Here is a 19,982-nt window from a genome sequence, read left to right on the forward strand (position 1 = left end):
TTTCAGTTGCTAGCGTGTGCTCAAGCATCCTGGAGAATGCACTGTCTCATCCTGGACCAGCTTCATGGGTGAGCGACCAGCCGTCACACAGGGGCCTATGTTCAGAGGGTCCACACTACTTTGCCCGGAGCTCTAGTGCTACCTTCCTCAGATCTGGAATTCCTGGACACGGGATCTTGCCGGTGCCCAGTCGGTCCTGCCTGTGCCCATCGGTGGACTCACCCTTGGTGGCTCTGGGAAAGTCACTTGATTGAGGAGCTTGGGACTCTCCAGTTACAGGACTGCAGAGGGATTTGCACCTCGGGGGACACCACCTCCTGCCTCCAAGTCCATGGTCTTTAAACCCTTCAGCGAAGGAGACCATCAAGGATTCCATGCTCACCAAGCTCTCTCCACATGCCAGATTCTGTTCATTCCCCCTTCAGGACCCTGATGCTCCCCACTTCCTAGTGGAGGGGCTCGATGCTAAGAGAGGTCCGCCAGCCTGGAGGACCCAGGCGGAGAAAGGGAGCTGGGATTTGAACCCAGGCCTCTCTGTTTGCAAGACTCATGTCTTTTGTGCCGGGGTGGATCGGCCCATAAGTGTGGTGTGCATGGCTTGCACTGACACATACACACATATGCAGACTTGTGTTGACTAGTTAATCTGTGGTGAGCCGTTTCACGTGCTTTTCAGCTTACTTCTGAGGTATAATTGTGCAGACAGGTAAGAGGGCATCACTGGTTCTGTGCGCAACTAATTTATGGGGTTATCCAGCCTGGCGTATGCCCACACCTGGTGCTGACCCCATGCCCCGGAGCCCCATCTGATCTGGTCCAGGCCCCTCTAAGTGAATGCGGAAGCCATTTCCCTGGTATTTCTGTCACCTTCCATCACCCAAGGAAGAGGCATAAGGTGAGGCTGGTAAACACAACATGATCTCATTCATCAACAGCCTCTCCCACTGCCAACCACACTTCTGCTCCCTAAATCAATGCCAAAGACAACTAAACAGAGCCCCACAAACCCAAACGGACTCACAGCAACTCCAAAGGACAGAGGAGAACACTGCCTCTCGGGGTTCCAAGGCTGCTGTTTTGAGAAGCGAATTGCTACATCTTTCTCCCTTGGAGAAGCTGATGGGTTGGAACCCTCAACCTTTGGCTTGATAGCGGAGCGCTGTAACCACTGTGGCAGCAGGATTCCCTAGTGAGTGGCAGAGCCTAGGTCAACCCAGGTGAACTGGCTCCGGAGGCCACACCGTAACCTCAGCTCCTTTTCGCCTGCCTGCCCTACCTCCTCCCTGAGGTCTCCCCCTACTCCCCACCCGGCCAGAGGAGCTGCAGCTGGACATCCCCAGCTCTCAGCCCCACCTCCATCAGCAACACAGAGGGGAGCCCCAAGGCAGAAGTGGAAGGCAGACTGACTTCCAGAAGGGACCGAAAGGAGCAAGAGCCCCGTCCCTGCATCAGGAGGCTGGCCCGCCTTCCACGGCTCCGCCTGCCATCTGGAGGGATGCCAAGTCGCTGGCTGCCAGCTCCAAGGACAGCTTAGGCCCATGCGCCCCCTCTACAGGGGCACCTGGAGGGCTGGGGAGGGGTCAGCCCAAATTCCCATCTCTGTGTGATGTCACGCCTATTGCCATGGCAATGCTCCAGACCCTCCCTTCAAGGCTCAGGGTTGGTTTTACTGGTTGGGCGCAGTGTTGGAGGGAAGGCATTCTGGTGGCGCAATGAGGAGGTGCTCAGCTCCTAACGGAAAGGCTGGGAGTTCGAGCCCACTCAGAGGCTCTCCAGAGGGAAGGCCTAGCAGTCTGCTCACATACAGGTTCCAATACCAAGCTGGCTGCTGTCACGTGCTATCACGTTTGGTCTGACCCCCAGCAATCCTGATGTGACCCCGCAGGGCAGAAGACAACAGCCCTGTAGGGTTCCCAAGGCTATAAGCTGTACGGAGGCAGGCTCCATATCTTCCCCTACGTGGAGTGACTGGTGGGCTCGAACCACTAACCTGGTTAACAGCCGAGCACATAACCACTGCGGCACCAGGTCTCCTAGAGATTACAACCTAGGGGGGCCGTATGGGACAGTTCTTCTGAATCAAAACAGATTCTCCAGCGCCACAGCAACAGTGTTGGGGGCTGGCAGGGCTGAGGCTGATGCTGGTGTCGGGAGGAGATGGGGAGAGACACAGCCTTCTCTAACGTATGTGGCCAAGCTCCGATTGGCCACCCAGCGCAGAGGCAATGGAGAGGCACCTGCAAACCCCTCCCTTGGGGAGAGCCCCTCCCCCACCCCCTGCAGTCCGTCAGCCAGTACTATCAACGCCCTGTCTTGCAGCCCCTCTCCTTGTCCAGGCTCTGTCTCCTCCGTCATCGCCTCCTGGTCAACCACCTGGCTGAGACCTTGCCTCCCCAGCCTGTCCTCCACCCAGAAGCCAGGGTTGCTGTGATGAGCCCCTTCTTCTCACCCCCAGCAGTATCCCCGAGACACCCCAGCTTCCCAGCACCCTGTCAAGGTCATGTGGACGCTGTGGTCAATCTGACGCCCGCAAGTCCCCAGAAACACCGGAAACAGGGGAGCCAGGGGGGCAGAGGTCAGGAGGACGCCAACTGCTCCCAGTGTCAAAGAAGATTAGGAGCTGGGGGCGGAGGGGCGTCTCAGGGCAGAGGGCCAGGCGGGGAGCAGCCTTGATCTCTACTGAGAGGAGGTCAGAGGTCACAGCTGGCCCCTTTGTGTGTCAATATGAACATGAGAGGCACCTAATTGGGGTGGGTCAGCTGGTGGACGTGCCTGAACAGACATCGGGGAAAGGACCGAACGTCCCCTGGACTCTGTGCTGGGCTCTCACCTAAGTCAGCGGCTCATCAATTCCATCAGTACAACTCCTTAATGATACCAATAACCAGACCCACTGCCATCAAGTCCATCCTGACAAAACAAGCTTCCATCGAGTTCACCGATGCAAACGTTCACCGGAGGGGACTGCTCACCTTGTTCCCAAAGAGCAACAGGTGGATTCAAACCAACAACCTTCTGGTAGCAGGTCAGCACGTTGTGCATTATGCCACCAGGGCTTCTTCATGATCCAGGTAGCAAAAACTAAAATTAAGCATCCTTACCTAACACCAAGCTGGCTGTGTACTGCAGAGTTCTCAATGGCTGACTTTCCGACAACAGATTGCCAGACCTTTCTTCCGAGGTGTAGAAGGCCGTTGTTAGAACAGAGCAAGGAAACACTGCATGATTAAAAATCAGGAAGGTATACACCAGGGATGTGTCCTAACCCCATACCTTTTCAATCTACATGCAGAACAGATTATCCGTAAGGATATTATGAGGAGAAATGCAGCATCAGGATTGATGGAAGATTCATGAACAATCTGCGTTATGCAGATGACACAACCTTTCTTGCTGAAACTGAGGAGGACCTGAAGCGCTTGCTGCAGAGAGTCAAGGACTGCAGGCTTCAATATGAATTGAGGTTCAATGTCAAGAAGACAAAGATTCTCACCACTGGGCCAATTGTCAACATCAGGATGGATGGTGAAGAGATTGAGATTGTACACAGCTTTAGTCTGTTTGGCTCCATGATCAATACTCTTGACACCAGCAGCCAGGAAATCAAAAGACATTTTGCAATGGGGAAGTCTGCTATTAGAGACCTGTCCAAAGTACTGAAGAGCAGTGATGTCACTCTGAAGAGTAAGGTGCACCTGATACAGGCCATGGTCTTTGCAATCACTTGCTATGAATCAGAGAGCTGGACAATGACTAGGGAGAATAGAAGGAGAATTGACGCCTTTGAGCTGTGGAGCTGGAGAAGTGTATTGACTATAACTATGGCCTGCTAAGAACACTAACAGGTTCGACCTAGAGAGGGCTAAACCAGGCTGCTCCATGGAAGCAAGGATTCTGAAGTTTTGTCTGGCATATTTTGGGCATGTTGCAAGGAGGCACCAATCCTTGGAGAAGGATGTCATGCTTGGGAGGGTGGAGGGACAGCACAGAAGAGGAAGACCCTCTGTGAAGTGGATTGATTGAGTAACTGGGATAATCGGGGTAGGTGTGTTGGAGACAGGTTGGTACAGGATAGAGCAGGGTTTAGGGCTGTTGTACATAGGGTCGCTATGAGTCACAAATGACTCGACAGCACATAACAACAACAACAAACACCTGACCCACCATCTTTCCAAGCATGATGTCCTTTTCCAAGGAATAGCTTCTCCTAGCTGCATGCCCAAAGCATCAAAGTCGAAGTTTTGCCATCTCTCCCTCCAAGAAGCATGCAGGCTGCACTTCAGACGTAAATGTTTGTTCTCTCGGCAGCGCACAGGCTATTCAGTTCGCTCCCCAAACATCACAAACTCATAGTGTCTAATATTAAGGTCCTGGACCAAACCCTTTAAGGTGTATCTTACTGGGATGCCATAGGGTCTGCCCATAGGGACCCCATACTCAGTGGAACAAAACTGCCTAGTCCTGGCCCATCCCCATGATTGCCTGTGGGTGGGAGTGAGGAGGCCATCAGGATTTTTTAACTCGGTTGCCAGGCCTTTCTTCCTAGCCCATCTTAGTCTGGAAGTTCAAGGCTGCACTGACAGTTGGGTGGTGGCTGCACCTGAGGGGTGCTGGCTGAGAGTGGACGCCCAGTCTCCTGCATGGAAGGTGATCGATCACCGATACACCTCAGAAGGGGCATGAAACCCATTTCACAGGTGAGGAAGGCGATGCGACGCTGCTAGCAGAGCTGAGATGAACACGAAGCCCACTCCTGTCTGAAGCCGGGTCCCCAGGTCGGGTCGCTCTCCGCTGTGCTGCCTGCGGCCTTGGGAAAGGTCAGCGGGGAGATGGGAGACTCGGCCGGTGGTGGTGGAGGATGGCATTAATGGCCCTGGCATTGTGTGACATTTGGATTGTACTCTCTGTGGAAGTGTGCTAATTACCCCGGGTCACTCGGCAGTCTGGCTTAACTACCGCTCGGATTTTATGGAGTTCTTTGGGGGTCATCGTTTCTGTGACCCGCCGATGGCAGAAGGCGACTCTGCTCATCCTGCGTCTCCGGCCATTGTGGACGGCTCCAGAGAACTCGGCCTGCTTACAAGGCCGGGCTGGGCAAGCATCCTCAGCCCCAGTTCTCCTCCACTCTCCCCCAGATGTGTGTGTACCCCATCATTCCTGTTTGCTAGTGAGGTTCCCAGGGGGGGATACAGCTGCCTCACTCTCCCCATCGGGAGCTCTGAATCAGAGCATGGGGCTTTAACCCCCGTTCCTCCCACCTCGGCCTCCCTGGAAGCCCTCAGCTCCCAGGAGGAGAATCCTGGAAACCCCATACTCCTCCCAGTACCCTGGTTAGGCCTGCAGGAGGGGACTGCCATTGTATTTGACAGGTGGAGAAATTGAGGCAAATATCCACGGAACACAAGCATCAAAAGCACGGGTCACCATGAACTTAGACCCGCTGGGGTTGGCAAATCAGCTCCCTACGTGTGAGTTCGTGATTGTCCGTGACTCGGTTTCCCCATTTGTAAGATGAAAGTGTGCTAGTCCTGAATGTGAAACTCAGCCGTTGAGTCTATGGGTTGACAAAAGACAGCCGCGATCATCACACGTTATAGCAATGGGCTTGCAGGGCCCGTGGGAGCTGGCCATGAGCCGACGGCCCTGACGATGACGGTCATAAAAGGAAGAGGGAGGTTTGCAGCAGGGACCTGCCCTGGGTATTTCTCGGTATCATTTCAGCAACTCCAGACAACGTAGATTACCACCCCATTGAACAGAAGAGGAAACAGGCTCAGACGAGAGAGAGAGAGAGAGCGAGAGAGCATTATCTGAGCTTGCCTGGCCCATATCCATCCACCCTGAAATAGGGCAGCGTCCACTACTTCTCTCTGCTGTCAGGGACTGTGGGTTGAAACCAAAGCAGAGTTTATTGGATGAGAAGTTTCTGGAACTTCTCCTCCTGGCCCCCTCCTGGGATGGGAGTGAGACCCAGCTCAGCTCCTCTGTTCCGTCTGGAAATAGCATGTCCTCCTGCTCCGGGGGGGGGGGAATCTATCGTCTGCTCCGCCCCCTCCTCTTCTCCAGATTCCAGAGGTTTCAATGCTCCACCAGACTGGAAGTCCTGCTCAGCCCACGCGTTCCAGCCCTAACAGGATTAGCCCCAAGGAGGCAGGTCTCTTAATTAAACTCTGGGAGTAAGAAAGCGGTGTCTTCTCTCTTCATGGAAGCTCGGGGCAGGGGGATGGCAAGGATTCCTGATGGGTCAAGCACAGAAATTTTTACCCAGGCATCGGTTCTGGTTCAGCCACCCATCCTTTCTTCCATCCACCCACACACTTATCTATCTTAGAACTGTCAATCCATCTATCCATCCACCCACACATCCATCCACACTCAACTTGCTCGTTCATCTATCCATCCACTCAGCTGCCTACCCACTCACGCACCCATCTATTCATCCATCCACCCATCCCATCCACTCATTGATCCATTCATCCAACACACTCACTCATCCACTTATCCATCATCCATCCATCTCACCCACTCATTCATCCATTCACTCATCCATCTAGTCAACTACTGACCCACTCATTCATCTCTCCATTCCCCCAGCCATCTATCATCCATGTATCCATCCATCCACCCCATTCACTTATCCATTCACTCTTCATCCATCCATCCATCCATCCATCCATCCATCCATCCATCATCCATCTATCATACCCATTCATCCATCCATCCATCCATCCATCCATGCATCCATCCATGCATCCATCTATCCATCCAATATACCCACCAACCCATCCATCCATCTGTCCATCCATCCGTCCATCCATCTATCCATCCATCCATCCATCCATCCATCCATCCATCCTCCATCCAATACTTTCCAAGATCCTGAGTCTCACCAATAACCAAACTCACTTCTGTCAAGTCGATTCCAACTCACAGTGACTCTCTATTGGGTTTCTGAGGTTCTAAACCTTTTTTGGGAGGGAACTGCCCACCCTTCTTCCGTGGAGAGCTGGTCTCTCAGTTAGCTGACTGACATGTGATTTATGATGCCACCAGGGCTCCTTCACCTGGACCCAGCATGTGTCACTGTCAGTGATGGAGAAATGGCAGACTCAACTGGCCTCACCTCTTCCACTCTAGCCCATTATCCACTATCCCAGAGTCCAGTCCCCAGAGGAGCAGCCAGGGCAATCATTACAAACACAAGTGATTAAAACCTCGGCTTTTATGGCAAGTTGATTGTGAACATGACTCCAACTCTTGCCTCAACCTGTTGCCTTCTTCCCTTTGCAGCTCCCCTCCAACAAGAGATGCGGGTCTGTTCTCTGCCTCATCTCTGGATGGGTCTCGTGACTTGACTTGGCCAATAGAATCTTGGAGCAATGACATCGTGCCAGTCCCAAACTTGAGTCTCAAGAGACCTCGTTCTTTGGTCACATGACCTTGCAGTCCTGCCCTGAGATGAGTGACCGTCACCTCAAGCCACTGCTGGCCCTGCTGGAAGATGGTGACCATGTGGAGTAAAGCCAGATCAGTGCACTCAAAGCCAACTAAGAGGAGGCCAGCTACCAGCATGTGACTGGCCTAGAATGGCACAGCCACGTACCTGACCACAGCTGTCCACTAACATGCAGCGAAGCCAGAAGGAACGGGCAGCTGAATTAGACTCACAAGTCATACTTGTTGCTCAGAGTATTGGGGGAAATGTGGTTGGAGAAATAGCTGGTGGGTAGAGCCTCTCCTTGCCTTCTGTATCAAAGTCCACCTCCACACTCCAGTCCACGAAATTATGGAAGATGGAGGAGAAGGGACATGGAAGAGTAGGGAGAAGGAGCGAGAGAAAGGGGCGGGGGGAGTGAGAGACAGACAGAGACACCTACCTAGCGATCACTCTCTAAGATTTTTATCCCCTCACCCCCGGAAGCTCAGCGATGCAGCCACCCCAATTCTCTTTGCAGAGGGGGAAACTGAAGCCCATGGAGATAGAGTAACACACGTTTGGCACATGTCACACAGCTGGCATCAGAGCTAAGACCCAAGCTGGGCTTGCCTGCCTATGACGCTGGTGTTTCTAAGGTGGTGCAGAGTTGAGTATCACCAGAGGAAGGGCTGACACCACCCAGAGGAGCCTCAGAGGGAAGGCCCGTGATCTGCCTCTGAACAGTCCAGGCCTTGGGGACCCCCCGGCAGCTGCTGTAAACCAGGACCTGCCCCCAGGGGCTGGCCAACACCCCCATGACCTCTTCCAAAGCACACGAGGCATCCTTAAAACCCATGAGAAAATAAGAGTCTGAGTCATTTACAAACCCAAACCCAAGCCCACTGCCGTCCAGTAGATCCCCCCTACGTGGACCCTGCAGCCCAGAGCAGAGCTAGTGGCCCGAGTGTGTCTCCCGAGCTGTAATCTTTATGTGAGCAGAACGCCACAGCTTTCTCGCTCAGAGCGGCTGGCAGCTTCGGACACTGAACTTTCAGCTCGCCTCTAGACGCTCTAACCACTGTGTAACCAGCCTAGCCATCCTAGGCGTTGTTACCATAGTGCACAGTTTTCAGAGGCTGGAAACCACCTGGGAGGAGATGGCCCATCATTCTCCTCTGGAGCAGCTGGTGGATTTGAACCTCTCGTCTTTGGCTTGCCAGCGCAACTCCCTAACCACGATGCCACCAGCACTCCCTGTCCAAGGCCTGAGCTGTGCTTAACTAACTCTGGGCGGTGATGCCACGGATGACGACTGCCAGCTCACTTGGCATTTTCTGGGATTTTTAAAAGTTATTGGTACTGAGCGACTGGCACCACTCTGGTGGCGTAGCTTATAACGGCCATGTAGGAGTGCGGAGCTGTTCATGAAAGAGTTCAGCAGTTCAAGTTCACCAACTCCTGGCAGAAAGTAGAGCCCTCTCCTGTAAAGCTTCACCGCGTGGGAAACCTGTGGGGGCGGAGGTCGCGCTGAGCTGAGTTCGGACCCATGGCGTTAAGGGAAAGGATTCATTCCACCATGACCCCGGGGCACCTTCTCTGTAACTTTATTTGTCCTCAACCATGACCCTAGAAGAGAGATTCTGCTCTTGTCCCCAATTTGCAGTTGGGAATACTGAGGCCCAGAAAGGGAGCACAGTTTCGTTTCAGCCCTCCCAGAGAGTGGAGGGTGTGTGTGCGGGGCCCACTTGACCCCTCAGTGGCTCCACCTCCCTCTGACAGGTCTCTATCTCACCATGTGTGTGGGCACAGCCCAAACTCTCCAGAATGTTCCCATCTGTCATCTCCGTGGGAGGAAGAGGGATGCACAGGTGGGGGTGGAGGGGGTCTGATGCCTCCGCTTGGTGGGGAGCCAGGCCCGAGGGAGGACTGTCCAGCTGGGAGCACCGAGCTGGGCCCGTGCCAGGTTCTGTCCCCTCTCCTGTCTTCCACAGCCTGGCCCAGTGGGTCCCCTTTCCAGATCCCAGTCAGACGACCCCCACCCCCAGGCACATCCTCATTGGGGGCGGCAGTGGGGACAGTGATGGATCTGGGCCAGCCGGCGTTTCCCTCCTCCATCCCGCGGCTCCGTTCGCGCCCACCCTCCCGCTCCTCCTCCTGCAGACAGATGACAAGTGAGAGCGCTTGTGACCCAGAGAAATTATCTTCCCTTCTCTTTCACCGCATAATTTTCTGCCCTCTCGTCTGGACAAGCCTGGGTGATTTTTAGCTACAAAAAAAAAGTGTGTGCATTGTGGGGGGGTGGGTGGAATTATCATTCAGGAAAAAAAAAATCGGAGGCTCGATGCTAGTCGACAGACAGCCCGTCTCGGGGGTGAAAATGAGACTCTCCAACCTGGTGAACTCCGGGGAGATGGGGGTTCACACCTGCGGGAGACCGTGAGCACCCCAGGAGGCTCACTGCCAGCCTGTGCCAGTAGCCTGAGGCACCCGTGGCTTTTTCTGGGGACCTGCAGTGTCCATTCATATGGCTTGGCCTATGTACCTCAAGGACTTGGGGAGCACAGCAGGGGTCACAGCTCACCAGCGTCACCCCCTGTATCGTCTAGCCCCCTAGAGCTATAGTACCCAGCAACCTTACAGTGGACTATGACTTTCTGGAAGCTTCTCTCACCAGGCCCCTAGCACGGCGTACACACAGACACACACACACTCAGAGACACACGCACATATTAGCTCACATATGTGAGGGCCGGCAGGCAAACCATTACTGACTTTAATTTTTTTCCCTTCTTTTTTCTGGTTTTAAATTTTCAACACTGTAAGATAACAGTTCAGCAAGCAAAGGCCTATTTGTGAATAATCCCAGCTGACAATGTGCTTACTTTTCGTTTTCTATGCAAATATTTAACACACACACACACACACACATACATTCACATTCACACAAGGCCAGTCAAAAAGTTTCTCCCCACTACTGTGTGGTATGTGGGAGTCACTGGGCCTCAGTGAGCAGATGCGCTCATCTGTAAAATGGACATAATCATGTTTTGCTTGTAACTCAAAGGCTGCACCTCTGGCTGTTCAAATCCACCAGTGACTCCTTGGGGGAGAGGTGGGCAATCTCCTCCCATGCAAGTCAGAGCCTGGGAAATCCAGTGGAGCTAGGAAGGGTCAGCTAGGGAAGGTCCAACTTGATAGCAATGAGTTAGAATAAAAATTAAATGGATGGATAAATGAATGTGCTTAGAACAGCACCTTGTGTAAGGATGTTGTTGTTGTGTACTGTCGAGTCAGTCCCAACCCGTAACTGACCCTCCGGTGGGTTTTCAGAGGCAATTTCATCACAAAGGAGGACAGTGCCCATCTTTCTTGTGGAGCAGCTGGTGGATTTGAACCGTGTGCCATCAGGATTGCAGTGCAGTTTCTTGCCACTAGGCCACCAGAGTGCCCCGTAAACGTTGTTAATGTATTTTCAAACCAGGTAGCACAGAGCCCCAGTGATCCTTCAGTTCAAGGGGAGGGTCTCCTCCACCCCTACCACTTCAGCCAGTAGCGCTTTCTAGAACATACCATGGACCACCAAGAAAACAAACAGGTCTGTCTTGGAGAGGGTGAAACCAAGTTGCTCCTTAGAGGCTAGGATTTTGAAGCTCTGTCTGACATGCTTTGGGCACCAGGTCAGGAGGGACCAGTCCTTGAAGAAGGACATCATGCTTCAAAGGGTGGAGGGAAAGTGCAGGAGAGAAAGACCCCGGATCAGAAGGATTGAGAGAGTGAGTGGGGCAACGGGGGTTGGTGTGTCGGAATGAGTAAGACTGGCTCAGGACAGGCCAGGGGTCAGAGCTGCTGTACAGAGGGTCGCTATGGGTTGCAGGTGACTAGACGGCACATAACAACAAGAACAAGATAATATGTAACTAACATGGTTTCTAATAACACTCATCATCAAACTCCCTGTTGCTGAGTCCCAGTGACCCTCCATGCGGTTACGGAGGCTGTAAATCTTAACAGAAGATTTGATGCTGGTGGATTTGAACTTTCAAGCTTTCCACTAGCAATGCAACATGTATTACACCACCAGAGCTCTTGTCTTCCCTTTAAAAGGTGTTTTCTTGATTGACACAAAGCACACCGCACCACACAGCAGCTGCTCCTGTCATCCTGACGTGGCGGCTGCAATTCTGACCTTGGTCGAGTGGCTGGCCTGCCTCTTGGGATCTCAGTTTCACCACCTCTAAAATGGGCATAATAACATCATCGAGTTCTTTCCTGAGAAGTAATGTGGATGATGTTACCGGTAGATACATGGACCCCCGGTGGTGTGGAGTATAACGAGTCGGCCCAAAGGTCAGCGATTTGGGTCTGTGCTTTGCCGCCACAGAATCACAGACAGTCTCCTCCTGTGAAGATTTAACGACTCAGAAACCTGCTGGAAGGTCCCCGGGAGTCTTAACTGGCTCACAGCGGTGTGCGAGTCCAGGGTACGTGTGTCTGCCTACACGGGCAGAGTTCATTTTCCTGGGCTTTCTTACAAATTGAAGCTTAGCGGCAACCCTGCGTGGAGAGTGTGTAGGGGATGCTATTTCCCCCGTAACATTTGGGTCTCTGTGTCATGTTGTGGCCATTCTCACAACATTTCACACTTTTCCATCATGCTCCCAGGTGCACCCGATTCACGCCAGGGTCGTCTCAATCGCCTGCTGTGCGTCTGAGGGCTGGACAACGACGACAGATGACAGGAGGAGAGTCAGCGCCTTGGAGCTGTGGTGCGGAGTGCTGGACAGCCCACGGACTGCCGGAAGAACACGCAAGGCTGTTTTGGAGGAAGTCCGATCAGGGTGCTTCAGGGAGGTGGAGGGAGTGGAACTCTTGTCTCACAGACTGTGGTCAGATCGTCAGGAGCGGTCAGCCCCTGGAGAGGGGAGAAGTGGAGAGTGGAAGACCCTCGACCAGATGGACGGACACAGCGCCTGCAGCCATGGGCTCCAGTGTGTCAGCAATGACGAGGACGACACAGGACAGGGCAGGGTGGCTGTGAGACCACCGGGTGGCACCTAACAACAGCAAGAACAAGCAGCAAGTACTTAACAGACAGCAGAACGTGGCGCCGCTTCTATCTCCCCTGAAAGCAAACCACTTACGTGACTCACTTTCCTGTAAACTGTCCTCCGGGGTTTCCGAGGCTGCTCCTTGACAGCAGCACCCTGCCTCCCCTTTCTCACGTGGAGGAGCTGGTGGCTTTGAACTGCCCACATTTCAGTTAGCGGGCCAATGCTTTTAACACCCTAGACTCCTTAGGCATTGAGGCGCTTCTCCCAAAAGGCTTTTTCTGAAGTGGGAGAGACATTATGTGATCTTTAGCACCTATGCCATGTCTGGTGCTTCCCCAGAACATTCTCCCATAACTTGTCTGTTCTGTGAAAAGTTGGTTGTCACGTCACACCTCAAAGCCTGGAAACTTGACGGCAGACAGAATCAAGACCTGTGGAGCAATTTCCTCTCCCTCATTTGCATTTCTTCTCCCGTCACCTCGGGTCCTCTCCCCTCCAGGCTCACTGGACACATGAATTAACTCCCCTCAAGCCAGTCTTTCTTCCATGGTGATGTCTACTCAGCAGAACTGCTTGTGGGTGAAACTATGATTACATGCAAAATCAGACTCATGTCTGGTCCGAAAAGCTCCCAAGTGGCCACTGAAGATACAATGCTTGGTTTCTATTTGTCATGAGCCAGCAGTGAAGAAGGCTAGAAAATCCCGGAGGAGAAAAGAGCCCAGGGCCCTGCCAGCGTGCACAAGCCAGGAAGCCCTGAAATCGGAAGAACTAGATGGTGCCCAGCACCACCACTGACAGATCTGGTCACAGGCAGAAGAGACGATGGTGGTCAGAATGAGACAAGGATGTGGGACAAAATGAAAATTATTCTAATAAAAGGCCAGACTAACTGGACTAGCTTACGCCAGAGGACTTCTTGAGACCACCAGTCTCAGAAGTGCTTTAAACCTTGAACTAAAACTAGCCGCTAAGATGATCTTAGTCAACAGAAAGGCAGAGTCACACACACACACACACCTGTCAAACGGATGCTTGGTTAAAGACAAAACAAAAAAGCACAATCTGTATGAATCTAAATAGTCATCATTTAATAAAAAACAACCAGAAGGTGCAGAGAGATGCAGGTACAGAGAGATGAGAGTACCGGAAATGCAACAACCAGAACACAAAGAGAAGGTGGACACAATGTCAGATAGGAATCTAATCTGCTGTAGAAGCTTTTAACCAAGAACCACCAAGAAATATTATTAAAAAGAAAAACACACGGTAAGACCCTTGTTTATCATGAATCTCCCCTTAGCCCTTTAGAATAAAGGAAAAATGAAGTAGAGATATTAAAAAAAGCAGGAGATTAATTTTACTAGAGGGGTGGGGTGATGGTAGGTCTTCCATGTCTGCTTACTATTTTAGAATCTTAAGCTGTTGCTTTTGGACTTAAGACTCATCAACATTGTCACTCAACCCTCCCTAACCTAAACAAACTCTACTGTGTAGGACAGGAATGTTTTGGGCAGCAAGCAACAGGAAACAAAATTCACTGTCTAAAGTGACTCCTGTGGGTCACAAATGACTCACTGGTGATTCTCCCTCAAGGTTACAAGAAGGCTGCTGGAGCTCCAGACATCACATCTGAGTGAAAGGCAGAAAGAAGCAGGGGAATAGTGAGAACCTGGAAAGCTTCTGGTAGATTTCTGCTTGGCTAGCCTTGCTACACAGCTGCCAAGAGAAGCTGGGGAAGCATGTGGGGAAGGAAGGGGCTTTGGGGAGCATGTGTGCACTCTCCAGTGTCTGCTGTGGCCAGTCTCCATCCCACTTCCCAAGCGTCTCTGTGAGGCTCCATGTCTCTTTCCTCTTTCAGTAAATGAATGGCAAAGCCCATCCTAGCTATTTCCTGGTGTCTAAATGTCTCTCAAGTCCGCCCTGCACACAATCCACTGTGTTCCAGGAACCCTGCCAAGCTTAAATCTGCAAACACAATGTCCTCTCACTTCTGGAACTTTGAACCTACTCAGCCCCTGCCTGTGATGTCACTGGCCTCCCTCCCACTCAGCACACAGGCTTCTCTTTAGCCTACAAGTTTTACCTTACACATGATTTCTTAGAAACAGGCTCCCCAAGACCACACGGCCAGTCTTCTTTTTCTAACTGAAATGACACCTTTGTCTCTTGTTTATAACGTTTTCTCCACGAGACCTAAGAAGGTAGTGTCTTGCTGTCCCAGGGTTCTGTTCCCCCTGCAGAGCCCAGACCTTGGCACTCAATTATTTGGTACGTGAATGATTGAGCATGTTAAGTTCACGGCCATCGAATCCGTTCAGACTCAGGGAAGACACGGCTGCAGGTTTCCAAGGCTGTAAATCGTCACGGGAGGCCAGTGGCAGGTGTGGTGGTGGTTTCAGATGGCTGACCTTTTAGGTAGTGGTTCAGCACTTAATGCACTGCACCACCAGGGCTCCTTCAATATGGGATGGGAGGAGGAAAAGATCCGTGGGTGATGCAGCTTAAAGCGGTGCAAGGCTTTCAGTGGTTACCACAGCACTCTCGTCTGGAGAAAAAACGCACATGCTTGTGTGCATGCACGTATGTGTTCACATGTCCACGTGGTCCTGGGTGTGAAAATGGTGACCATGCCCAGGTGCACACTGAAAGGTCGGTGGTTCGTGTCCACTCCGAGGTACTTTGGAAGAAAGGCCTGGCAATCTACTTTGTTGTTGTGTATCACTGAGTAGAACTGACTCATAGCTAGGTTTTTTGAGGCGGTCAACTGCACGGGAGGGGAGACTGCCCATCTTTCTCCCTCGTTATGGCAGATGGATTTGAACCCTGTGCTTTTAGGTTGGCAGGGCAACTCCTTACCACTCAGTGACCAGAGCTTCCTGGCGATCTACTTTAGGGGCATATGGGGGGGGAAGAGACACCGAAAATGCTACAAATCACAGTCATGCTCGCAGGGTGGCCCCGGGGCTGGAGCTGATGTGGTGACAATTGGTGTGTGTTGGCACACACAGACACAAAGCTAGACGAAAGAAGAGTGGAGAGAAATCTGGCATCAGCATTGGATAAAGGGCTGCTCTCAGATCGTCCCACCAGGCTCTGTGGCGCAGGCCCCGGCCGTGAGGACCTGGAAGCTGATGGACCACATGGCGGGCAGCTCACAGCCCTGGCCTTTGTCTCAGGTGCGCACAGACGTGCCGGGACGCAGCCTGGTGGTGTTCACGCTCACCCACTACACAGGGAGTGCGCCCTGCTTGGTGGGGGCTCACTCAGATGACCCAGCTCTGGTCTAGTGTATCTGTGTCTCGTCGCCTCTGTGGTGTCATCTAAGAGGTCAGCCCTGCAGCGGTGGCCAGTCCCCTGTGTGTCCATCTGCTGGGTTTGGCCCACACAGCTGTGAAGGGTCAGGTGCTCGGTGGCTTGCCCTGAGGTCGTGTAAGATTGTCCTGATGAGCACACCCTAGGGTGCCTGGAACTGTCCCCCTCCCCAAGGATGCCAGTGGGTGTGCCCCCTGCAGCACCCTCCTCTGCCACACGGGGTCGCCCTGAATTGTAGTCGACTGGACGGCAACTGGGATGCACTGACCTTGTGACCATGACAATGGGTGTAACACAACAGAGACTGAGGATAGGCAGGACCAGCTGGGTTACCAGGAGTCCAGGTGCCACAGTGGCACCTAACAAGCCAAGCGCACCTTCTCTGTCCAGGGCACATTCCGGTGCCAATTTCTGCTTTGCCACCTGGGCTACCCCGGGCTTTTGATGGCATTTTGGGGGTGTAACCTCTGCAGAGCACTAGGGATCCACATCTACAGGAGTGCCACTGCTGTCCCCTTGCCTGTGTGGTCGTCTCAGGTGAAGGACACATGAGATGGACGCTGACCAGGATGCACAGCTCCTGCCCCAGCAGGGTCACAGCAGCGTCCCCCTCTGAAGGACAGGGACTGGGGTTCTTGGGGGAGGCCTGGCCTCGTCTCCCGGCGATGCTGGTCATGGTCGACACCAGGAAAGGGGCCTTGTGCAGAGAGGAACCGCCCACCACGGTTTCCAGGCGACATGAGGTCCTCCACGGCCGCTGTCATACAAACCCTTTCCCTGTATGACGGCAGGTCCCACGGGGACCAGGAGCGAAGTGGAATATTTTATCAGCCGTGTACATATGTAACCAGAAACGGGGCCTGAATAGGGGGTTGGGGGGCAGGGGCGGGGGCCGCGGGATGGAACTCCATGTGATCAAGAACACGCTACAGACAGACCAAGCCGCCCACACCTCATCACCGGGGACAGGTCCACACAGCAGAGTCTCTGGGCGCGACTGATCGAAAGCCTGGCGCCTCTGAGCCAGCCAGGCGCTGGGTGGAGAACAAGCCTGGCGGTCTGTGACCATGGGGCCTGGAGCCCAGGGGACTGGGCTGAAGTGATGACACCTGGGTTTGGGTTTGTGTTTATTTAGACACAAAAATATTATGTACATATAAAAGGAGAATTTTTACAAGCAGTAAGAATTGCCTGGAGATCTCCCAGGAACGGGGTGGGGGTGGGGGGACAAGAGCACCCAGAGTTCCCATCAGGGGCTGCGAGGCTGAGGGGAGGACACTTCACGCAGACGCACGAGGCCCGGCCTGCCGGCTGCAGTCTCAAGTTCCTTCTGCAGCTTGGCCGGCGTGAGGCTCTAGTGGAGAAGGTCCGGGCTCCTGCTGGGGTCCGAGGAGGCAGGGGGCAGCTCGGCATCAACTGTCCAGGTACACAGAGGGGGCCACGGCAGCAGCTCCCCTTTGCCTCCCAAAGCCACTAACTCATTCTGGCCCTTGGGAGTACCAGCGTCAGAGGACCTAAACACAGAGACGGAAAAGCAATGAGATGCATCACCCACTGAGTCAAAAGGTGGGCGCAACCCAGGATGGGGGAGCGGACCCACACCTTGTGACCCAGCCACATGCTGGGTGGACCGTCACCCAATGGCAAAGAGAAACGGCGTCTAGGTCCCAGCCCCGACATGGACGGGCCTGTGGAGCACCGGGCCGAGTGACACAGAAGGCCGAAGGCCGATGCTGCCGACAAGCTCTGTCCCCACCAGGCAAACGGAGAGACCGGCGTCGGTGAAGGGTTACGGGGCTCAGTGAGCAGTTATGGGGTGCAGGGCAGAGGCACCGTTTGAGAACCCCTGAGTTTGGCTGGGGTCATGAGGAAACTGGCTTGGCCAATGTGATGCACATATGTGAACTTAAAAGTGAAAAAGATGGAAGAATCTGGGATCGGTCAAGGGCGCCTGTTGAACGAGTGCAGCGGACGGACGTGTGAAGATGGTGGAAACGGCAACTGTGTTACCTCTGCCTCCATCACAGTGAGAATCAAACCACGAAAAACGATTCCAAGAGTCAGAGAGACAGCGAGCCACCGTGGACAGGACCAGCGGGCCCGGCTGGGAGGACCATCGCTGGATGCTGCTTGTTGTTTCCTGGGAAGTCTCCTGGGGGTGGGGGGTGGGGGGCTATAACTCAGGACCAGCGTGACAGAGGTGAGATGTTCCCTGTTGACTGTATATGCAGATCCCTCGTGGATCAGTGGGGTAAGTACCAAAGGTCTGTGGTTCGAGCCCAGAAGATGCTCTTCAGGATAAAGATGAGGCCACTGGTCCCAGAAAGAACCTGGCCGTGGAGACCTTACAGGGTGGGTCCTCTCTGTCCCGCAGGGTCACTGTGACAGAGATCTGATTCAGCAGCACTGGGTCCCTGGACACTACACCCCTTCAAATACCAAGACTCCACTCTGGTCAGTATGTTTCTATTTTTGGTGACCTCCAAGCACGCCTGTCACTGGACCACCCTCTCGGGCTGGGGCTCATGCAAGCTCATTCAGAAGTTTGTGAGATTTGCAAAAGAAGAAAGAAAAAGGAGAAGAGTTAAGCAAAGAGGGCTGGGGAGAGAATGAGCGAGGAGGAGGAGGAAGAGGAGAGAGGGAGTGGAGAGAGAGGTAGGTGAGAAACTCAGACCCCATCTGGGCAATGCATCACATTGAAATTGCCCCGCATTAAAAATTCACCAGCCAGTGAATTTTCAAGGGATTTGTAGTAATTAGATGACAAAATGCTGGCAAATCTCAGGCTTGCCAAAGATGTTACTCAGGGGTCAAAGACTCGACACTTTCGGCTGGGTAATTTGTAAGTGTCAATCACTCGCAGCCATCGGAGAGCTGAGCGATCTAAGGCTGCATTCTAACGAAGCGATGCTCCAGCCTGCGGCCGCCCGTCTGCCAGCAAGCCCCCCGGGCCCCCCGGACCCTCTGCCCCTCTCATCTTAGGCACAGACAGCGGCTGCGGCCCCACCAGAGATCTGGGGCCGGGAAGGCCAACCGAACCAAGTTTCCAACTCCAACTTCTTGCTGTGCTGCTTTCTACGTCTTTTTTTTTCCTGAGATGGTCACTGGGAGTTGCAAATGCTTTACACTAGATCACAGACTGAATGGTTGGTGGTTCAAATGCAGCCTGTGGTTCCAAGAAAGCAAGGCCTGGTAATCTGCTTCTACAAAGAGGCCAGCCAGGAAGACCCAAAGGCACATAATTGTATTCTGGGGTCGCCGTGAGTAGGATTTTTGTCAAGATTTGCACTTTCCTCTGTTGCAGAGGAAAACCTTTGGCCTGCTACAGAAAGAGACGTGGGGTGTTCAGAGCCCACAGTCTCCAGGGCCTCAGTCTCCTCATCTGTGAAGTGGGGATAAGAATGGTTATCTTTGCAGGGCTGTTATGATGAAGTGAGGGGCATGGGGGGAAGGGGGCCCGTCCACACAGATGCTCAATCAGTCCACAACACCCCTACGTGTCTCTGACCTCAATACTGCTCTGGACACTGAGGACACTGCAGTGACCAGGCAGATAGGACCCGACAATCCTCTGAGAGCGCAGTTCTTGCAAGCGTGGCACCTGAGTGGAGACGTGAGGAGACGGGGTTGAGCCATGGGGACTTCAGAGGCACAGGATTCTCCCTCAGGGGCCTGGCTCTGGGACCCAGGGACGCCAGGCAGCCAGGGCGGCAGGAGCGGAGCCGAGTGGACAACTGACTGGGATGAAAATGATGGCGAGGCTGAAGAATGCTGGGCAAAGACAGGCAGAGGTCCTCTTTGGTGAGGTCCTCTGCTCCCTTTCCCCTAAAAGCCTTCAGTACCCTGAGTCCCCAGGCAGCTGGGCACAGTGCAGCCTACCTTGGACAGCTCCTGCTCCACTCTGGGGGCAGAGCCCTCCAGGGAAGAATCCTGGAGCAAGCTCCCTGCAGTCCTGGCCTGCCTGCCTGCTTGTCTGCCCACTGGTCTGGGCAGCGTGTGATGACTGACAAGCTTACAGACAGTGATTGACAAGCTCACAGCCCAGGGACCAGGGTACCTGCATGTGGAGGGACGTGGCCAGGGCTGCCTGTGGCCGGAATGCCTGCAATCCTGACAGCAGCCAGGGTCAAGGAGACGGCATCCGCCTCCCCACAGGGTCCTGTGCTCTCCCTCACTGCTCCCTGCCAGCCCAGGTTCTT

The sequence above is a fragment of the Elephantulus edwardii genome, unplaced genomic scaffold, assembly GCF_000299155.1.
Source record: "Elephantulus edwardii isolate Elephantulus edwardi_28Jun2011 unplaced genomic scaffold, EleEdw1.0 scaffold00304, whole genome shotgun sequence".
NCBI classification, from domain to species: domain Eukaryota; kingdom Metazoa; phylum Chordata; class Mammalia; order Macroscelidea; family Macroscelididae; genus Elephantulus; species Elephantulus edwardii.